This window comes from Rhineura floridana, chromosome 1, assembly GCF_030035675.1.
Source record: "Rhineura floridana isolate rRhiFlo1 chromosome 1, rRhiFlo1.hap2, whole genome shotgun sequence".
NCBI lineage: Eukaryota > Metazoa > Chordata > Lepidosauria > Squamata > Rhineuridae > Rhineura > Rhineura floridana.
The window spans coordinates 207,096,969-207,102,975 of record NC_084480.1 but is presented as its reverse complement, the minus strand read 5'-3'; positions in this window follow the sequence as shown (position 1 = coordinate 207,102,975).

The following is a 6,007-nucleotide window of genomic DNA, read 5'->3' as shown; positions in this document are numbered from 1 at the left end:
CACAGGAAAAAAAAAATCCAGAAGCAACTGGTTCTAGCACCAACATATAATAATCACTGCAGTGTTCCGGGAATCCAGTCAGAGACTAGTGGTTCTACTAAAAAATCAGAAGCTGATGTTACACTCAAAGCAAGGAACAAATTAATGATTCTCTTGGGTAACTATTCCTGCAGTTTAGCAGAGGCTTAAAACAGGACTCAACAGTTTTAGAACAGTTATAGAACTTCTTCAAAACTGCTCCAGTTCTCACCTCCCTCTCATAGTAAAAGGCAGGCTCAGATTATTCACAGCAGTTGCTAGGGCAGTTGAGGCAGTTGAAAGGATAATTTTTTTTGTGGGATTTTCCCATGCCTCGTGTGTTCCAGTTTGTTCTAAATAAAATTGCTTGGTCACCTTTGTATGAAGAATACATCTTACAATCACCACAATATTAATAGTATTATTTATAGTAATAATTTTAAGCTTCCCTTTCCCATCCAATAAACAGAAATGGTATAAATAAATAAATGTTATTGTACAAAGAAGAGACTCACCAGGGTCCAGTGGTGCTCAATCACACAAATAGGCAGTTTGTGAAATAAAGATTCAGCAAAAATTAAAATAAGCAAACAGTTGATGAGGGAAGGCAAATGCAATCCTGGGGCCTATTTAAAGTTGTCTGGGTGCAGCCTTCAAGGAAACAGCGCTGAGCATGCTCAGAATAGTTCCTGGGTCAAACAAGTAGACCAGTTAACCTTAGATACCTTAGCTAGATTCAGGAAATGACAACAGTAGGGAGGGGGAAAGTGCACAGCCAGGACAAATCATTTGCTGTGATAAGATAAAACGGTTTTTCTACCTGGAGACAAATGGGTGGGACCTCCTGGCCATAGCAGTCCTTTCGGATTGAGATTAGCTGAGATTTGCAGAGAGCTGATTGGACAGAGAATGGGAGAATGACAGAAAAGTATCCAAGACTGCCTCTAAACTGAAATGGATGATGGAAGACTGTGTGAGACAAGAAAGAGTGTGGCTTTAAAACTTCAGGGAAAACTTAAAAATAAATAGCCAGGCATTTTCTCTTGGTCAGGCTAAGCCCTGGTTGCCATAATAGACCAACGTCCGCTGATACTAGAATTAAAGGCAGCAAAGTGGATGAGAGTACATCTGTAATATTAGGGTCTGCTTTACTCGGGAGTACACAAGATTCCTGCTGACCTTGCACAACCTTCGTTAGTCCAGTTCTCTTTTCATCATACCAAAAAGATTTAGCTGACACTTGTTACCTACCAATAAAATAGCAGAACATCCATTGTCACAGGCAAAATGCAAAGGCGTCCAAGAAGACTTTGTTCAGCTCATTTTCCTGTCATGTCTCTGTGTAGAAGCTGCTGCTGAAGTTTGCCCGATTTCCCCCCAGCCACCGCCGGGGCAGGTACACCCTTCCAAGGTACTTCCTACCCGCCGCCACAGCCAAGGGAAGAGGCTCAGGCTGCGGACAGACAGGGACTGCTGCGGCTCTTCCCCAACCCGGAGACGTTCTTCATCCCCCTCAGCTCGGCCGTGGAAGGGGAGAAGGCTGTTAGCTGACACACTGGCGGCTGAAACCGTCCGTCAAGCGCCTACAACCCGCCTCCTCCCACTCAGCGGTGCGCCGGTTCAGAAGCGAACAGCAGTAACCAAGACGACGGCTTCCCTGAGAAGGAATTGCGCATGCCGCCGCCGTGAAGACGCTAAGCCAGGGACTGCTGCTCCTCTTCCTACTCAACCGCAACGTCCTCTTCATCCTCTTCAGCTTGGCCGGGGAAAGGGAGGAGGCAGCGTGGCCGCCGCTACGAAAGTAATCTCACCAAGGAGCGAAATGGGTGCCTGACGGAAATACTGGCGGTTGAAACGGTGCGCCCCTTCGAAGGAACCACGATAACCAAAGCAAAACCTTGCTTTAACGCGCATGCGCTATCCTCTACGACGTGTCTCCCACCCTCCGCTTTGTGTTTGCCTTCAGTTCTGTTCTTAGGGGCCAAGCTGTGTGCGATTTGCCCTTTCCTATACATAGCTACCGATCCCTTGTCTTGTGACAAGGCCTGGGAGCAGTCTCCATACTAGAGCAATACAAAGTCACCGACACTGGGATAGTCGCACTACAACACAGCGCTCCTTATTTAACTGGAAGCTGCCTCTATGGCATATTTGTTAAGCCAGGTGCCAGTATAGCAGTTCTCATTTTCCCAGGTACAAAATACCACTGTGGCGGCATTGGCTTAGGCTACTCTGGGTGTCTTCAAAGGCTCGTAGATGATTGTCCCTTTGTGAGCGGTGGGGAATCCAGGTCAGCACTTTTCGGTTTGGCTGTTCCTCACCATAGCCACCACCAAGACGTTGTGTCTGACAAGGCCAGTTTTTAAGAAGCAGGACCAGGAGGTGCGTTTTGTTATCTATACTTCAGGGCAATGTGCCTAGAAAGCCCAGTTTTTAAGCGCCAACCTACACAATCAGCAGAATGGTATAAAGCTGCTGTTGTGGAACTATACCTCCTTCAGACTGTAGGTGGGAGAGACACCTGCAGTCTGATGCTCCCCCATTTTTAACCTCTCGGAATCACTGCCTCTTCTGCATGTAGTACCATAGTGTGGACGTGTTGGAAAGCCAGTGCATGTTAGGCACAGCAAAATATAATATCCATGTGGGGTGAACATACCTGAAAACATATGCATAGTATTTTTAACATTGTGGATAATGTATGAAGTCGTTCTGAGTGGGGCTATTATGTATCTATTATATATATATATGTATGTATGTATTATGTATCATATATCTAGAGGAAACGTCAAAAAGAAGTGGGTATCACAATAGTGGATATAAAATACGGCACAGAGCATCCTATCAGGTCTAAATAATCAATATTTGCTAGTATTGAGCTGCATAAGAAATGAGGCAAGGAAGAATACTCAGTTACTGTGAGAAAGAGTAAATAATATTCTTTCCAAAATTCAGGTTTGATTATTTGCTGATTTCTAAATAAAACAGCAAGGTAATTTAACAGAATATCTGGCACCCTTAATATTGCTTTGTTCCATTTTGGAATGGTTTGTGTGTTTTAAAACTGTGGTGACTTTTATCAGTCTTAAAATTGTATTTTCTATTTGTTGTAGCCCATCCTGTAATGAATCTGATAAATAATCAAGAACTGAAATTATTAAACACTCATAATATTTGGTGACTTAAGTAGTTGTGTGTGTATGGACATTAAATTTCACCTATGGCACAGTCCAATTTTATTTGAAAGTCAGTCCCACTAGGATCAATGAGTCTTACTCCCAAGTGTGACCTTGGAGTTGCAGTTTTGCCAGTGAATGTACTGAGAAGCAACCCCCACTGTGTACAATAAGGCTTACTCTTAAGATACTTTGATGGGACTTGAGACTAATCTCAATTAAATTCGGGCAGCCTTCCGAGAAAATATGCATAGAGCAGCCTTTCCCCACCAGTGTGCCTCCACATGTTGTTGGACCACAACTCCCATTTTCCTGACCATTGGGAACGCTGGCTGAGGCTGATTGGGAGTTGTGGTCCAACAACATCTGGAGGCACACTGGTTGGGAAAGGCTGGCATAGAGGATCAACATATGAGATGCCCGATAGTGACAGATGACTAGAAAACAAAATCCATTCTGAAGGGGGGAAAGTGTTTTTTTAAGCACCGGCTTTTTTCATTTGCTCAGCACAGAGAAACACAGAGCGTAGAACGCGACGCTGCTGCTAACAGCAGGTTTGAGATAAATAAGGAGTTGTTACCAACGTCTCCCTGAGGTCGTGCTCGAAAGAATATGGTGCGATATAATTCTCGCCATCGTTTTGCCACACACCCCTCTCTAGCAAAGTTCGCAACAAGAGCAAACAGACTGTTGCCCCCCAGCTTGGCTCAGCCTCTTTGCTGGGGGGTGGGGGTGGGGGTGGGGTGGCGGAATTCCTCTCTAAGTGACGATAAGCCAGCACGATTTGGCAGAAGCCAACCGGCAGTACTGAGTCTCCCCGCTCCCGATATTATATTGCTGGAAAGCAGCTGGCTCCGCTGTGAGCATGAAATGTAGCCTCTTTTGCTGCAAGATGGAAAGCTGACTTCATCATTGTCAAGGCAAGGTGTGGACGGGGAAAGAAATGAACACAATTAGCAACAGTGTAATTAGCTGCGAATGACAGAAAGAGGAACTCCGATCTTCTGAAACGGGTTCTTTAAAAAAAAGAAAAAAATGAGCACAGGAACTTCTGTGGAGTTCTATCTGCAAAAATTTCTAAGCCGTCAGCATCAAAAAATATGACGGCGAATAGCATAAATTCAACAATGAATTACACCCATAAAACAAATACGAAATTCATCACAAATCAATAGGTCACAGCAATACGCCTACATAGTAGGACCAGAGAAAGGCAGGGTGAATCTTTTTTATAACCGAGGTCGTGTATGAGTAAAAGATGGTAATATTTTTCTGAATGAAAATGCCCCGAAAGCATCACCCTTTAATGTGTTATCTGGCATAAATTCACCTTCTGCCCTCGTCATCATCATTTTAAGGTATGCTAATGACCTTGCCTTTTATCTTGCTTTTGATCTAAGGAGCAAAGTGAATAAATGGGCTTGTTCGGCCACAGTCATCGAATCAGGTTTACTCATTCCAGATTACTTAGAGAATTGTAGTCGGGATGAGAAAGGGTCTTCTAGTTTTGTTTTCCATTTCCCCTCCCCACATATACAAAATCAGTTGTAAGCATGAGGACCCCCTGCTTATCATTTTGATCACGTGAAGTAGCCTACTACCACCAACAATCGAGCCAAACCCAAATAGTTGTTCCTCTAACTAGGAAGATTAAAATGCACATTCGTCCGTTTTAGGCCACTATCCCGCTAGCGCCGCTACTGCCGATAGACCCAATGCGAACCAGGGGTTTACATTAACAAAAGCCACCGACTGGATTGTAACAACCCCGCCTGTAAGGCTGCAATCACAATGGGGCTTGCTTCCGAGCAGTGAATACGCACAAGCTCGAACGGTACAAATGATTAACGAGGCAGGAACGATCCGGCGACGCGTTTCATACCAGGCGTGTATCCGGGGATGGGGGGCGGAAAGCACATGCCAAGAGAGAAACTGCAGCAAGCGCCGCGCCCTAGCGCGCTGGTAGCTTTTGCGGCTGCAAAACGAGAGGGGCGGCGGCGGCTTCTCTTAAGAAACAAAAGGATTGGGGAGAGTCGGAGGGCGCGGCTGGATACAGCGAATGTCGATGAATCCTTGAGCCCGATGCAGCCGATTCCTTCTCTTCCCCTCCCTAGTCCAGGCGCCATCCCGTTATCTTTTTCCTGGTGGGAGGCAAGAACAAAGCGACTCTTCTCCAGCCCTAAAAAGCAGAACCCTGGAAGAGAGTCAGGGGCAAAGGCCTACCGGGGACAGCAGGAGGAGGACGGGGATTGTTTCATTTTTATCGTCTGTTTCAGGATGAACATCAAAACCACTTGGAACCACATCTCAGTGTGTAACAACGACAACAATAGGCTAGAGATTATCCAGCATAATAACGACTTGGTACACAAGTCTGCTGAATATAAACCTCCCATCCTCCAAGCAAATATCTGTATACACTATAGGGGGGGAAATCAAGGGAATGTTCAGTTTTTCCATCTGAAAAATTCTAGCCATTATTGTGCCGCGGGCGGTTGGGTGATCTTGTCAAGGTGTGCTTTTCCTTCCTTTTTCCATGTGGGCATGGTTGGTCACATTCTTCTCCATGGAAAAGGAAGCGGGATAGCTATCTAGTACATAAAGGTTTAGCAAGTGAAGGTTTTTCTAACGTAAGATAAGCGGGTAGGGAAAGTTTCACCTGTTCGATTTCTGAGGGGCAGGCTGCTGTTAAAGGCAAAGGGGGAGGGACAGTGAAAAAGATGGCAACCTTTTCCGCCTTCGCCCCCCTGCCAGTGCGCCATGGTAGAACAACTGGCAGCGAAAAAGGGTGGGGTGGGGGTCGGAGAGGGCAT